The sequence below is a fragment of the Amblyomma maculatum genome, chromosome 5 (genome assembly GCF_055883805.1).
Source record: "Amblyomma maculatum isolate TAMU_Amacu chromosome 5, ASM5588380v1, whole genome shotgun sequence".
Classification (NCBI taxonomy): Eukaryota; Metazoa; Arthropoda; class Arachnida; order Ixodida; family Ixodidae; genus Amblyomma; species Amblyomma maculatum.
The window spans coordinates 45969781-45986894 of record NC_139348.1 but is presented as its reverse complement, the minus strand read 5'-3'; positions in this window follow the sequence as shown (position 1 = coordinate 45986894).

Genomic DNA, 17114 nt, shown 5'->3' with positions numbered 1-17114 from the left:
TGTTTGGTCTGTCCAAAAATGTCGAGCCTATTTGTACGGCAGCCACCTCACAATCGTCACAGACCGTCATGCGCTCTGTTGACTGTCGTCGCTTAAGAACTTATCCGGTCGGCCCGACCGCTGGGTGCTATGTTTACAAGAGTATACCTTTAACATCACGTACAAATCTGGCAGCAAACACCTCGACGCTTACGCCCTCTCTCGTTGCCCGCTTTTTTCTACTCCAACCATCTCCCATGCGGCCCCTTACACTCTGCCCCTCACGTCAGCCTTTCGGTGATCATCTAGATGTTTCGCCCATCGAGGCCTCTCCGCTCGACCTAAACAGTAACTTCCTGGTATTGCAGCTGGCTGATCCTTACTGCAGCACAATTATCGCTCGCCTCCGCGGTCAATCACCGGCACCCATCAGTCGCTTGCGTCGTCAGTTTCGCCTTTTCCGGATTCAACACGGAACGCTTTACCGCTCTGTATACCACATGATTGGTCACCGGTGGGTTCCTATTGTCCCTTGCTCTCTCCATCATCGAGTGTTGAAGGCTTACCTTGACGATGCCACTGCCGGTCATTCAGGACACAAGACGTAAGACCATATAAAAAGCCGCTACGTTTGGCCTAGGCTTTCTAGCAGCGTCGCCAAATACATATCATCATGTGCGCCTTGCCAACATAGTAAGCGGTCAATATCTCTTCCTGCCGGCCATCTGCAACCTCTTCCTTGCCCATCCGTGCCTTTCGATTCTGTCGCTATGGGGCTGTGTGCGTTTGTAGCTTGCGCCAATGAGCAGCTTGTGTTATTGTGAGATTCGGGGCGAGGGGTGCATAAGTCGGGGTAGTTAAGGATGTCACGAAAGAACAGCAGGCACTTCCCGGCATCTGAAAAAGACTGTTCCTCCCCAGCCTGGAAAGTGAGAGCTTGGGCCAAGGAGTAAACCTCCTCATAACCGGGAAGGCACACATGAGGGCGTGTCCAAATAAAGGTGACAGATTGTCGGGTTGCCAAAAACGGAAAAGGCGGTAGGTGCTGGAGGACTCTAAACCATTGGCAATGCTTAGGATAGCTGTTTTAGACTCCCAAATAATTTTCGTGGCGGTAGTGGATGTCATGCCTAGAGCAGTGGCTACCTACACCGCCTCTGTTGTAGAATTGCTGAGAATTGAGCAAGCAGAGAGAAGTTTTGCATGATTTTTAGGATCTGTTAGTACCTTACGACTGGTGCTTGCATAAGTGGCTGTATCTACATATGCTACACTGGGGTCTTCTCCATATTGTCTGTGGAAGGCTTGCGCCCTGGTTGTTCTATGCTTCCCGTACCGTTCTGCGTTTATGTTTTTAGAAAGTGGGGTACCAAAATTGTGGAGCAAATTACAGGAGGTTATGGGGTGCCTTTAGATGGGAGTATTATTCGCGATATGTGTAGAGAAGAGAGAAGTGCGCAACCCGCTGGTGTACCCGAAAGGCGGGCTGTCTAGGCTGTCAGTACGGCTTCACGGAGTTTTTCATACGTGTTATGGGCCTAAAGTTTTAGTAAGCGGAGGGCTGAGCAGCTGGGAGGAATGCGTACGGCTGTTTTTGTACAACTGCGGAGTAAAGCGTTCACTCGATCGAGTTCCTTGCTAGTGAGGGGTAGCTATAAAAGAACGTATGCTACTCTGCTGGTAACGTATGCCTGTGTGAGGCGGAGAATATTTCTTTCATGAAGGCCTGTTTTCCGAAGTGCTACACGACGGATGAGCCGAGTAGTTTGATGAGCATGAGTCTGGACTGCTTTACTTACATCTCCATATGCTCTATAGGAGCAGAGAGTCATTTCTAGTACTCTGAGTTGAGTTTCTACGGGAATCGGTTGTTCACCGAGCGTCAGTGATAGGTGGGCTATTAAGATGAGTGGATGAGGGTCGGTAAAGGAAGAGATGAAACTAAGACGGTGAGCATGATAGGCCTCTCTCCTTCACATAGGTGTTAGTAGTGTTATGGGGTCTTTAGAGGTGAGTCTCTATGGTGGCGTTACTGTCTCGAGATGCCCGGACAGTGATGTCATCCCCATAAAGGGCGAAATGCGTTTCTGGAATTTCAGAAAGGTATTTTGGTAGATGAATAAGGGCAACGTTAAAGAGTGTCGGCGAAAGGACGGTTCCTTGAGGTCTTCCCCGAGTACCGAGCGTGATGTTTGGAAGCGTAAGATAGCCCAGCATAAAATTCGCTGTTCGGTTCGCTGAGGAAGGACCTTACCAACCAATGTGGCTGCCTACTTGTAGCGTTTGTAGATTATTAAGAATGGCAGAGTGTGTTACATTATCAAATGTTTTGGTGAGGTCGACTCCAAGAATGGCTCGTGTATCGCGAGTTTTCGAATCAAGGATATATGGCGCTTTATCTATAGTAAAATATATTGAGTGGCCAGACCCGGACGGAAACCAAACATGTAGTTGGGCAGGTGCTCCCGTCCCGCAAAAAAATGTGCTTAGTGGTGTATGAATGACATGCTCCATTAAATGTCTGACACAAGAAGTGAGGGAAATAGGTCGACGATTGGTGTGGAGAAGCGGGTGACCTGGTTTTGGTATAAATACTGCTTTTGCCTCCCACTGGGCAGGCAAAGTGCCTTGTTTTCAGTATTCACTAAAGTAATTGGTTAAGGCGGGTATAGAGGGGGTGTATAATTTTCGCACAGTTTTATTGGTTATACCGTCTAACCCTGGAGCTGAGGAGGTATTTTGGTTTTGAAGTCCTGCCATTACTTCTGCTTTAGTGATAGGCAGATTAGAACGTCATTAGCAAGTCCTTTATATTTCGGATGGGACATTGTTTGGTAAGGTTTAAAGCATGTATCTTTGAGTTCCTCAAGGAGCTCTGATGGTGGTGTGAGGGACATGAGAATTAGTTTTGTGAGGCTATGTCTCTAGGGTATCATAAATTGAGATGAGTCTATGAGAGGGCGGAAGAGGTTCTATGTTTGATGTAGGCTCATGTTACCATCTTACCATCAAGACGGTTGAAATAAAGATTCCCAATTTTGCCTCGAAAGCGTAGCTGTGTGTGTTTGTATGCCTTCGATTAGTCGGCTCAGCCTACGGCGGAGGGTGCTAGTAGAATTTATGTCGTTCGTTCCTTTTTGGAAGGCTCTTTAAACACTTCCTGTTATGTAGTTCGGCGTAGGGAAGACCAGGAGGCGTACTTGAAGGTGGTGATGGTAGAGCATATACTTACAGCATGACACATATATATACAGAGTAAAACTGGAACATCAAATGAATTTAGAAAAATAACACTCTGTTCTACTTTACTCTTCGACCTAAATGGTTAGAGCCTAAGCAGAACAGCCGCGTTACATGCCTACGCATGGAGCCCCAGCTCAGACTGGACTGAACCTCTTGGATCGCGTTTCATTTTACATATTCACAAAACAAAGAAATAGGGGCGGTCTTTTTCAGAGGCCAGCCCCACACATCAACTGTTAAATAGGAAATATGCTATACGGCCACAGCCCCATGGGTTGGCCTTATCCTCTAACCCAGGGCCCCACTAGTAATAAAAATTACAAACAAACAAAGCACGGCGAAACTCTTTCCCCTGTGAGGGTGTCGAACCCTCTCCTCTCGTGAGACTTTCTTCCCACTTGTCTTCCGCACACCGTCGCCTCATCCACGCTGCCGCTGCTGGCCGAATCCTTTCCACAGTGCATTGCCCCTCGCCACTTGTGTTTACCACTACGAGAAACGACAAAGAAAGGGAAATATCAACCAGCCGCCATTCCGCAGGTGGCTGGTTCTGGCTTGCCCGCTCTGAGCACAATACCCGCGTCAACTCCTGAATGCTCTTTCGGGCGCTCTTTTGTCGCATCTGCAGACGGGATAAAATTCCCTTCGCACTGCTCAAAGTTGCAGTGTAAAGAAAAGAGGGCCGAAGGGTCATTTGGGTGCTCGCTACCGGCCAGTACGAAGGGTGCCAAGATGCGTGCACCTGGCTGCACGTTCAGACGCGCACCTGCAAGTGATTATCCTTTGGGCGCGGCCCTACAGTGCTGTTCTATCTTTGACATTGCCAACGTCTGTCAAGACTGGCTTAAGCTTCCCAGAGATGTAGGAGGCGAGCATCAACAGTGTCACTGGGGCAGTCGATAGGAAGTTTTCGCATGACTGTCTGGACATCCTTCTGTAATTGTGTAGTTCAAGCAGCGATGTCGGGGATTGGAGCAGCTGTTCTGGTAGATCTGCATTTCCGAAGGTAATCCCACTTGGTGAGAGTGCATCCCCTAGGTGGACGGTGAGGAAGGTGAGTGTTAAGAAGGATTTCAAGAATGCAGTGATCACTCCCTAAGTACTCCTAGGTGTTTCACCAAGCAGCTGCTAGGAGCCGGTAAGTGAAGGTAATATCTGGTGTGCTGTCTTTACACACACCATTGCGATACATGTGGGGTAAGTGGGGTCGGTGATGAGAGAGTCCTGCCCTTCTGTTCTGATCGCGTTAGCGCTATATACCATTTATATGCTTTATGATTAGATGCTTAATGCAGTGGCCAGAAATGTCCTGCTCTCTTCCCCTTGGGTTGTAATCGCGGTAGCGGTAGTATACCAGTTGTATGCTTTAGGCTTAGAGGCTTAATGCAGTGGCCATGAATGTTGCCATGCTCATTTCCCCTTGGGTTCTAATCGCTTTAGCGGTAGTATAACATTTATATGCTTTAGGCTTAGAGGCTTAATGCAGTGGCCAGAAAAATTGCCAGGCTCACTTCTCCTTGGATTGTGATCGCATTAGCAGTAGTATTCCATTTGTATGCTTCAGGCTTAGATGCTTAATGCAGTGGCCAGGAATGTTACCCTACTCACTTCCACTTGGATTGTAATCGCATTAGCGGCAGTATACCATTTATATGGTTTAGCCTTAGATGCAGTGGCTGGGAATGTTGCCCTGCTCACTTCCCCTTGGGTTCTAATCACGTTAGCGGTACTATACCGTTTATAAGCTTTATCTTTCATACAAATTTCACCTGGCACATAACGTTCGAATATGACGACAGCAGACCAATTTCACTTCCTGGGAGCTTCGTGTTAGGAATTCGCCGGCATATGTTCTTTCATTCTGCGCATGAAATATGAGAAAACTGTGGTGGATAGGGTGCGCACCTGAAATCGAACACGCAGCGAAACCTAGAGTCAATATAGACTATCCAGTTCTCCGGGGCTTGGCTGCTTTGATCAGCAGATTGTGAACTTCCTATTTCTAGCATATTGTTTTTGTATCGCTGCTTTATAATTCTGAAGAACTGTAGTTTCTATATGGGGCTTAAACGTTCAATCTTATGCCTCAGCTGGCAGTCAACGTGGCTACGGACTCCTCTCTCCTTGCATTACGGAAGCCATGACGTCGCTACGCGCAGGCTTGGAACTGTATTCTTAAGCTTTTTCTTTCCAATGACATGCCGGATTGTAAGAAAACTGCATTCGAATCTGCATAAAAAGGTCACTATCTCAAGCACACAAAAACGTGTGTTCTTATCTTTATAATGTGAGCCAAAGACGCAGGTTCGCTTACGAATAGACGCCTGCGTCGAATGCCCAAAATCGTAGCCACATCATTGTGGAAAGTTTAACGACATCAATCTTGCAGGTCTTTAGCGCGAACAATGTAATAATATTAATGACAATAATAAATATTTATTTCCGGTTACATTCACGCACAATATACTCTGCGCCGCTTAAACACAATTTCCCTTCAGTGCGGCACATTCTTCGAAGGGTTCATAGTACAACGAACAGACATGACTTGTATATTACAAAAAGTGTACATACGTGTTCCAACCCATTTTGCGTTTGAAAATTAATATAACCATATGTTTACACAGTGAATTATAGGTAATCATTAAAAACTTTAAAAATATTAAAAGACAGTACAACAAACCGACAAATCAATTCCATCGAACCGAGCAAAGTCTATGTGTCATAACTTTCCAAAACACACTTCTTTATTTCAACTTTGACGTTTTTTTGATGGAGTTTACTTTAAGCGCATCCTCGCTTACGTGATTGACAGTAATGGGCCATAATATTAGCGCATTCTTTCCTTAGTTGCTGTAAATACGTGGTGTGAAGAAGTGTTCATGTTTTCTTAAGTCAAATTTACTTTTTGTTTTTATTTTTATGTCTAGGCTCATAATAGTGCTTAACATATATTACCTAGTCTCGTAACTGTTCGACACTCATAATTATTATGAATTCTAAAACAGTGCCTTTAGAAGTTATAGGTTGAAACATGCCATACCTAATCTTTTCTGCACGTTTCATTATTAGCTTGTTAATTTGTTTTTTAGAATTTCGGAACAATAACCAAACAAAGTAATCCCATATCTTAACACCGGTTCAACTATTGCTTTATAAACAATTTACCTTAATTTAACAGTCATACATGATCGTTTACGATACAGCTGGGTAGCCACTGAACTTATTTTTTTTCAGCCTTATTCAAGATGTTCGCCCCAAGAAATCGTGTTTTCAAATGCAATCCACAAACAATTAAAAGATGTAGAGTAAGCAAGTGAAATACATAAGCATTTAGAGTAGTTGTTTTCAGCAGTACAATAGGTCTTGACAAATCCACTTTTTAGTGTGGATTGCGAAAGCATATCAGTTTTATTTTCGAGCTACTAACAAATGTAAAAATATCTTTGAATCATTAAATTTTCTGCATTTAAGAAAGATTGTAAGAGATTTATTTTGTGTAGTGATATTGCTTACTCTCAGTAATATTAGGTCGCCCGCGCATGCTTTTGATGATTTGTTGGTGAATGTTTCTGTTTGCTTACCAGTGAATTATTGTACTTAAATCGTTTGTCCGATGTAGTCTGTAATTGATTGTGTATTTGTTTACATAACCTATGTTTTAAAATGTAAAAAAATCTCACCAGTCTGATATAGGGTTGTCTACTGTGTATTTTTCTTTTAATTTTATTATTTTTGCATGCCTGTGATGCTCATCGTAAAATTGGGCCTATTAAGTGTCCCCATTATATTCGTATTGTAGCTACATATATTTCTTTTGCACACACTGCGCACAAAGGTCACTATTGTTTTGTTGCCTTCCTTTTATGTCCTGATCAAGGATACTGTTGTGTGCCAGCCTGCCGCAATATTGCCGCTGTTATCTTACTGTTATCTTACTGGCGCCGTTATGTGGCGAGCTCGGGAGACTGGCAAACGCTCGTCTTCTTCGCTCTCGGTGCTCGCACGCCAGTCGGTTCCGTGCTTTACTTGCCGGTGCTTTTACTTAGCTCTAAGTAAACCTGCTGAACCAGTTTCAATGGATTCTGTGACATTTTTGGTGGAGCTTTTGGATAGTTCCCATGTACGAAGAGCCTCTGGCTGCCCCCTACGCCCATCTACACAACGTGGACATGACACCTGTGCACAAGGCGAGCCGCCGCTTGAGAGGCTTACGCCCGTATTCACAAACGCGCCTCAACTCGAAGCTCCACCTCCACTCCTTGGAGCGGATAATAAGCCGCTACTCCACTCCAGGGCTGATTCAGATTCATGAACGCCCCTCGGCGTTTCCTCGGACAAGTTCTCCTCGAGAATACCTCCTCCACTCGGAGCAGCACAAGTGGCATATGGGGACGAGATTAAGATGAACTTTTGGACCGAAATTGCGTGCTGAATTGTGTAACATGCTCAGTTTTTCATGTCAAGTCTTCTAAACAACTTTCGTAAGCGACTTCGACGTTAACAGCATAGTGTAACTTGTTTGTGAGCTGGATGAAAAGGACCGCTGTGAAAAATGGCCGAAAATATTTTTGCATCTGGCAACAGTCGCTGCTGGTGACGTAGGCTTCGAGAAATGGTGTGAATACTTCGGTTTATTTTTTGGTGTGAGATCTACGCTCCGCTTCTGCCGCTTTGCCTTTTACTTTTTTTATTGCCAGGCTTTGACAGACGTTTTTTATTGTCGGGCTTTGACAGACGTCAAAATATATTCCAGGAAAAAAAGTACAAGCCGTGAACTCCTACGGACATGGCTCTGGCCTGCTCGGAGGCGAGCTAAACTGCTAAATATGCGCGTTGCTTCGCAGCGCATTGCAGCTCAAGCACACTGAATTCGACTCTCCGGAAGAAAATGCCGCGTACGGATTTAAAACAAGTAGGGAGCCCTAATTGAAAACGTGCTTGAAAAGCCATGCTCGTCGTCGGCTGCGAATATCTCTCCGTAGGACGATCACACCAACGCGCTCCCTCGACAGCGCCGCGCGTCCGAAGACCTACTACGTACCCTCGGGTTTGGTATTTATTGCCAATTATTAAGAATTTGCTTTTGTGAGGGCTGAACTGGATTTGTTTTGCTTCTGCCTAGAGTTTAATAATGCCTAAAACGTGTGCGGCTCGTTTTTCTAGTACTGTTCTTGTGTGTCCGTGTATTGCAATTGTTATGCCATCTGCAAATGGTTGTATTTGTGTGTGTTGTGGTGTGGTGGTATTGAGTATGTCGGTGATTGTTATGTTCCATAGTAGTGGGCTGAGGGGGGATCCTTGTGGGGCAGCTTGTGGGATTTTGTGTGTGATGATTGTGCTGCTTGTGGAAAAGGAAATTGATCTATCTGTGAGGGTTTCAGCCACAATTTTGTTGAGATTAGGTGGGCAGTTATTTTGTTGAAGGAATTTAGTTATGTGCGATTTTTGAATGAGATTGAAGGCGTTTTTGATGTCCAAGGAGATAATGATAGTGTTGTGGTTTTTGGCTTTGTTTTCTTTGATGTTTTTAAGGAGAGATTGGTGTGCAAGTGTTGCGGAAATGTTGTGTGTGAAACCAAATTCGTTGGACGGGAAGAGGGTTTTGTGTAAAGGAAGTGATAGATGCGGTTTTTAAGGAGAATTTTTAGAATTTTTCCGAATATGGAGTTAAGTGCTATTTGCCTAAATTGATTTGGTGTTGGGTTTTTATGTGAGAATTCTTTTTTGGGGACGAGTATGACATTGGATTCTTTCCAGTGAGATTGGAAATGTCCTAGTGCGAGGCATGCATTGAATATGTTAATGAAGAGTTGTTTGTGGTGGTCATATAGCGATTGGATAAATGATTGGATAAAGCGGTGGCGTAGCGGTAGAACATCCGCCTCGCATGCAAGAGGACCGGGGTTCAAATCCCGGTGCCGCGCAATTCTCCACCGGATTAAAAAAAAAACCGCGTGTCGATGGAATTGCATAGACAGGTTTGGGGTGCGACCTGATGCCGGTGAACACCTCCGGCAACGCACTCCCTCACCAGAACAGAAGTTGGCCACCCTGGCGCAGTAATTGGCCGCCACCTCCTATGATAAGCTCCATAAAACCCCGGCCCTCAGTCACCAGCGGCTGCGGAACAACTGACCACGGCGGCGGTCAGACCTGTGACGCAGCAGGGGGTGCTAAGAAAGCCTGGCTCCGCTGGACAGGCCGCCATTGGAAACTGACCCTGGCAACGTTTAATGCTAGAACCCTAGATAGTGAAGCTAGTTTAGCAGTGCTGTTAGAGAAACTAGAGGGCATGAAATGGGATGTCATTGGGCTTAGTGAGGTTAGGAGGCCGAATGAGGCATATACTGTACTGAAGGATGGGCATGTACTGTGTTATCGAGGTTTACCAGAGAGGCGACAACTAGGAGTAGGTTTCCTTGTCAATAAGTATATAGCGGGCAATATAGATGAATTCTGTAGTATTAATGAAAAGGTTGCAGGCATCGTAATTAGGCTTAATAAGCGGTATAAACTTAAGGTTGTACAGGCCTATGCACCTACATGTAGTTATGATGACCAGACAGTTGAAAGCTTCTATGAGGATGTAGAATCGGCAATGCGAAAAGTAAAGACGCAGTATACTGTACTAATGGGCGACTTCAATGCCAAGATAGGGAAAAAACAGGCAGGAGACAAGGCAGTAGGTGACTATGGCATTGGTTCTAGGAATAGCAGGGGGGAGTTACTAGTTGAGTTTGCAGAGCGCAATAACTTACGAATCATGAATACCTTCTTCAGCAAACGGAAGAACCGGAAATGGACGTGAAAAGTCCTAACGGAGAGACTAAAAATGAAATCAACTTCATAATGTGTTCAACCCCCGCCATTATGCAAGATGTAGAGGTAATCGGCAAAGTGCGATGCAGTGACCACAGGATGGTGAGGTCCCGAATTAGCTTAAATCTGAAGAAGTAACGCAACAGATTAGTAAGAAAGAAACCCATAAACGAATTAGCGGTGAGGGGGAGGGCAGAAGAGTTCAGGATCTCGCTACAGAATACGTATTCAGCTCTAACTGAGGATGGCGACATTACCCTAGAGGCAAGGAACAATAATTTCAGAGATATCATTACTGAGTGCGCGGTAGAAGTAGGCGGTAGGATAGTTAGGATACCGGTAAGCTGTCTAAGGAGACGAAAGATTTGATTAAGAAACGCCAGAGTATGAAAGCTTCCAATCCAACAGACCAGATCGAATTGGTCGAGATATCAAAGCTAATCGATAAGCGCAAGGTGGCCGATATAAGGAAGTATAACGTGGAAAAAATTGAGCATGCTGTAAAGAACGGGGGAAGCCTTAAAGCGGTAAAGAAGAAATTGGGCATAGGCAAAAACCAGATGTATGCGATAAGGGACAAAGCGGGCAACGTCATCACTAATATGGAAAATATAGTCAAAGTAGCCGAGGAGTTCTATACAGATCTCTACAGTAGCCAAAGTAGTCAGGACCGTAGTGAGATTGGCGGTAGGGAAAAACAGTCAGACGTTCCACCAGTGACGAAGGACGAGGTCAAGAAAGCACTAGAAACTATGAAAAGGGGGAAATCAGCTGGAGAGGATCAGATAACTACAGATTTGCTGAAGGATGGGGGGGATATCGTGCTAGAAAAACTGGCCACCCTGTATACGCAGTGCCTGGTGTCATCGACGGTACCGGAACCATGGAAGAATGCAAACATTATCCTCATTCACAAGAAAGGGGACCCTAAGCACCTTAAAAATTACAGACCAATCAGCCTACTGTTTGTTACGTATAAGGTATTTACTAAGGTAATCGCTAATAGAATCAGGACAACCTTAGACTGCAATCAAGCAAAGGATCAAGCAGGGTTTCAGAAACGGTACTCTACTATCGATCATATCCATACCATCAATCAGGTGATAGAAAAATGGTCGGAATATAACCAGCCCTTATACATAGCATTCATTGATTACGAAAAAGCATTTGACTCAGTTGAAACCTCGGCGGTGATGCAGGCATTGCGAAATCAGGGGGTAGACGAGCCGTACGTGAAAGTGCTGGAATATATATATAGTTGCTGCACAGCAACCATAGTTCTGCATAAAGAAAGTAACAAAATTCCCATAAAGAAAGGTGTTAGGCAAGGAGGCACAATCTCTCCAGTACTATTCACGGCTTGTTTAGAGGAAGTATTAGAGACTTGGAATGGAAGCAGTTAGGGATAAGGGTAGATGGAGAATACCTCAGTAATCTGCGATTTGCTGATGACATTGCCTTGCTAAGCAACTAGGGGGATGAACTGCAAATATTGATTGGTGACCTAGACAGGAAAAGTAGAAAGGTAGGCTTGAAAATCAACATGCAAAAGACTAAGGTAATGTTCAACAGCCTCGGGAAGGAACAGCAGTTTGCATTAGGTAGCGAAATACTGGAAGTAGTGGACGAATATGTCTACTTAGGACAGGTAGTAACCGCAGATCCGGACCATGAAAAGGAAATAACAAGAAGAATAAGATTGGGATGGAGCGCATTTGGCAAGCACTCGCAGATTATGACTAGCAGCTTACCGGTATCGCTCAAGAGGAAAGTATACAACAGTTGCATCGTGCCTGTACTCACCTATGGGGCTGAAACGTGGAGGCTAACCAAGAGAGTTCTACTTAAGTTGAGTACAACCCAGAGGGCTATGGAACGAAAAATGGTAGGGGTAACATTAAGAGATAGAAAGCGTGCAGAGTGGGTCAGAGAAATAACTCAAGTTACCGACATTCTAGTAGAAATTAAGAAGAAATGGACATGGGCAGGACATGTAGTGCGAAGAGAGGATAATCGATGGTCGCTGAGGGTAACAAACTGGATTCCATGGGAAGGAAAGTGTAGCAGGGGGCGGCAGAAAGTTAGGTGGGCGGATGAGATTAAGAAGTTCGCCGGGGTCAAGTGGATGCAGCTTGCACAGAACCGGGTTAAGTGGAGAAATATGGGAGAGGCCTTCGCCCTGCAGTGGGTATAATCAGGCTGCTGCTGCTGCTGCTGCTGATGATGATGATGATGAAATGGTGTTGTTAAATTCTCTGGACCTGGTGCTTCATGTTTCCTAAGTGCATTAATGGTTGTGTCTACTTCTAGTTTTGTGAATGGTATGTCATTTTGGATGGTAGCGTGAATATTTGTGGTGTCACGGCCGCTCAATGGAGGCGCACTTGGGTGCGGCCCGTCGCGTTGCCCAGAAGAGCCGTATTGCGCCTAGTTCTCATCGCCACCGCTGCGGCGCCACCGCTCCGGGACGCGTATTTGGGTTTGCTCGGGACGGTGGCTCTGCAAGAGAGAAAACGACAGAAGAGACGAAGAAAGTCGGCTGTTCCGACTACCATCTACACCCCCAAAGGCGACGCAAGAAGCTTGAGAGAGCAGAGCCCAGCGGCCCAGCGGGGCCCAGCGGCCCAGCGATTCAAGGCGTATGCTTTTTCAATGGGCGTTCATGTCGGCCACCGCGAGGCGGCGCAAGCTTGAGAGAGCCGAGCCAGGCCGAGCGGCCCAGCATGGTTTTTCAATGGGCGTCATGTTGGCCGCGGTAGCACGCTGCTCCAGCTGGCTGACTTCCGAGGTTTCGATTTCCGTGTTTTTAACTGGTGGCGTGTGTTGTTTCGTGCGCTTTTGCGCACCTAATTAAGCTTAAATTCGTTATTCCAACCGAACTTGTGTTGCCATCGACGGATGAGTGTCCAGCTGGCGGACTTGACCAGCTATTTACGTGCTTTTAACCTGTGGCGTGTGTCGTTTAGTGCGCTTCTGCGCACCTATTTAAGCGCTTTTTTTTTTTTTTATACCGGAAAGCTTTTCCAGCACCTGTGCTTGTTGCCATCGGCTGATGAATGCACCCCCCGAGGCGGCGCGATGCTTTGAGAGACCCCGCGGTCCAGCGATTCGAGGCGTATGCTTTTTCAATTTATTATTATTTTTTTTGTGTGTGTGTGTGTGGTGAGCATTATTTCTCTGAGAGATTACCGAGGTAATTGTTTTAAGTGTGTACTTAGGTACGTATACATTCCCTTTTAGCGTGCATTCTATGCATGTATTTTGAAGCTTCAAAACAGCACTGACAGTGCTTACGAAACGCAATTCTGTCTGCATACATGCTTTCAATTATTTGAATGTAAGCGTGCCTTTATAATTATTAAAAATGCAGCAGAGCGCGGCTATGCCGCGTACCTGTATTGTTTAAAACGAGTCATGCACGAACTGTTCCTTCCTTTCGATGTGATCCCAATTAAGACCACACGGGTCCCGAAATGTTTTTTTTTTGTTATTGTTTAGTCTGCGTTCCATTTTCACGTGTCAGTATGTTATGTACATCTGTTCCCAATCAGAGGAACTTCCGTCTAACTGTCGGCTTCAGCCTCAACGTCGGTGGCTTAATTCCACCTGTTCTGCTTTTAGAAAGAACACCTGGTTTCAATTTCCTTACCAACTTTACTGCCCAGTCCCTGCACAGTCTTCTTCTAGCCATTCTTGCAGGACGAAGAAACACCCGAATGACATGAAATTTTCATGTGGTCAAGTGGAACGAAGTTTGGACTCTATTCAAAAGGCGTTTATTTTTGAGGAGTCAGCACAACTATTATCCTTCAGTGCCAGCCATGTGTAGAGTGTTCTGACTGAAACTTCTTGTTTCCTGAACATAAGTGGAAGCGCTCATTTTTACAGCTTATTTCCAGCCTTCTTTGCATCAAGTTAAGTGGGCAACAATTCAAGATGGTACCTCTTTATCTGCTACACAGGATGGCAAAGTGAATATTTAGTCATTTATATATTTTGGTATATACAACATTATTTAATTAAATAGCAGGTATTATTTTAAGGGGTGAAACAGAAATTTAATACAGGCAGTATGTTGCAGGATATGAATCCGTTTTGAAAAACAGAAAGTACACATTTATATACTGCATTTGCACAAACCAAGAACAAATGCAGGGGATGACAATTATGGGCCTATACAGGTGAAAGAAGTGAAAGTTTGTGGACCGCACTTATGCAGACATTATAAACCTGCTCAAAATACAAAATGTGGTGCAAACACAGTGGCCTCAACATGTCCACAGACGAAAAAAAAAACAAACTAAAAGTGGATTAAACAATTTACAGTTCGGTCTCATAACAGGCTGGCAGTTATTTAATGGGCTTTTCAAGTAAATTGTTCAAATCGCAATAAAGATATTTTTCCACATAAGTAAATAGCAGAAATCTTTTTTTGCATAATAAATGATAAATAAGGAGGGTAAAACATGACCCATGTAATACAATAAAACAATAAGTGCAGAAAGCATACAAAACATGCATATGCAAAGGTTTATAATTTGTAGTAACCTAACTAAACTGCATGACATGCACCTTTATCTTGGAACTTCAATCACCTAACTGTGTCCTGCATCAGATGTGCCTGCCTTGGGCCGACGAACTTCCAAACCACATTCACCTACCTGAATTTCTGCTGCCTTTTGGCATTTTTCTTTCCTTAGAGTTCACTACTGCTTATTCCCTTAATAAAACATGCCTTGCCACTCGTCTTATTTTCAGGTTCAGCAACGGCATCAGTAACTCTCGTTTGTACCCAGACCCACCCTTACTGCCTCGTCTTCCTTGGCTGTACACCATGTCCTTCACTTCTACTATGCTGACCCCAATTTAATTCCCATCTGTATTGGTATCCTCACAGTTTGTCCCATAAGCAAGCACTCGTGATGCAACTATAATGTAGTTTCCTCCGAAGTGATGTACTGGTAAACTGATATTCGTTACCTGGTAATACCGGCCTAATGCTTTTCACTTTATTTTTCCCCCTGACTTCATATTTTCCTCTTTTGATCCAGATCTATTGCCATTACCTGCAACAATGCTGCGCTACATGTTATAAACGGTTCTTCCTTTTCATTTCCTCAAATTCAATTCAGATTCATTGTTCTGCTTTACCTCTTTGGGTGCTCAGCCAGCTTCTTTAGTTTGTTTATTCATTTTAGTTATACACTTCAGGAGTGATGGACACAAGCTGTGCAGTATCACTAAACTAAGAATAAAAAATGGTTGTAGAGTATTTATCTACGGAGAGAAAATAAACAAGCACAGATGTTTAAACAACTCAGAGCAGTGGAATATAGTCAGCAGAGTAATGTGTTTTTAGTTATCGCATTTGTTTTCTAAATATATTTGGTCTCGTATGAATTTGCAAGCTGAAAGTGTTTTTTCAGTCATGTCTAAATGAAGAGCGAGTGTAAACAAGACAATATTTTACGTTGTAGTATGCTCACTTCATAAATATGGTTGTGATATACAGACCAACACGGCTGGTGAAGCAGACAACAGAAATAGATGATTATGGTAACACTTTTGAAAATACACTCATGACAGGTATTATTAATCATGACAGTAATGACAGAGGTTCTACGTATGAATCAACTATTGCCATGATCACATATTTATTTCACAATGATCAATACAAAAAGTTCCCATGCTTATTTTGGTGTCAGTGGCTGTTGGCACTCTTAGTGTAATACGTGTATATAGATATATATGTAGCAGACATTCGTGCCACTTGCCAGCGGCTTGACTACCTACAGTCGCGCCGCCTCAACAACACCTGTGATCCGAGCCAAGCTCCCGAAGCCGATCTGCGCACCATGATCCGCTCTATTATACGGGAAGAGCTCCACAATGATATTTCGTCGGTGCCTGCTTTCTCACGTCCACCTGTTCAATCTCCTGAGTTGCATGGCATTATCAAGGAGGACCTTGCTTCATTCACTCGTCCCATGGCTACAGAACCACCAGCCCCTTCCTAAGTCCCTACGTATGCTGAAGTTACTGCGGCACCTCCTCGTCTTCCTGCCCATCACTGGCCTGTGTCACCCAGCCTCGCCGCCCTGTCCTCGCGACAACCGGTGTGTGGTAATTGGCGGCCTCTCCCACCTCGTCCAGTTTGTTTCTACTGCGGCATCCGCGGCCATGTTACACGCGTCTGTCGCCGATGACTGCGAGATGAGCGTGCGAGCTACAGGTACGTTTGACGTGACGACGCGTACCAGCTTACGCCTCACCAATATTACACCAACAATGACCTCCGTCGACTTCCCCTGACCTGTCTATGACAGCACGGCCATCGCTTCGCCGCTCCCCATCACCCTTTCAGCGGACTTTGTCTCCCCTTCACCCCCATCTTCAGCTTCTGCCTGCCGCACGGAAAACTAGCCTGTGCAGTTTCCGGAGGTAAAACTGCACTGTCTGCCGTCGCTCCAATTCCTCCACTGCTCCAATCGAACATGTCGACTCTATTCGTTGAAGGAAATGTACTGGAAGCTTTAATTGATACTGGTGCCGCTTTTTCCGTTATGCAGCTTGACTTGTGTTTAAAACTCCGAAAAGTGTGCACTCCTTACAACAGTCCTGCTTTACGTGCTGCAAATGGAGAGAATATTAACCCTTGTGAAGCGTGCACAGCCCGAGTCATCATTGACGGTATCTTGCACTTCATTGAGTTTGCTGTCGTATCCTCCTGTGTCCATCAACTCATCTTCGGCTGGGATTTCCTCCAAAACGCCTCAGCAGACATTAAGTGTTTCGCTCCCACTCTTGAGGTCACTGCAGGCAGCGTTGTTGCTGATAGAGAACGACCTTCCTCCCGCTTAGTTATGGTTGCCGATAACGTCCTCTATCCGGACAACGAAGATATTCTTTCTGTGACTTCTGACGCCGTCACCGATGGTGACGTCCTGAGTACACCCAGCCCTCATCTCCTGTCAAGAGGTGTTATCATCATCGTGTCCCTTCTTCGATTTTGTAGCGGTTCTCTTCTTGCTGCCTTCAACGTACCACATCGGAGCCCATTCTTCTGTGCCGCG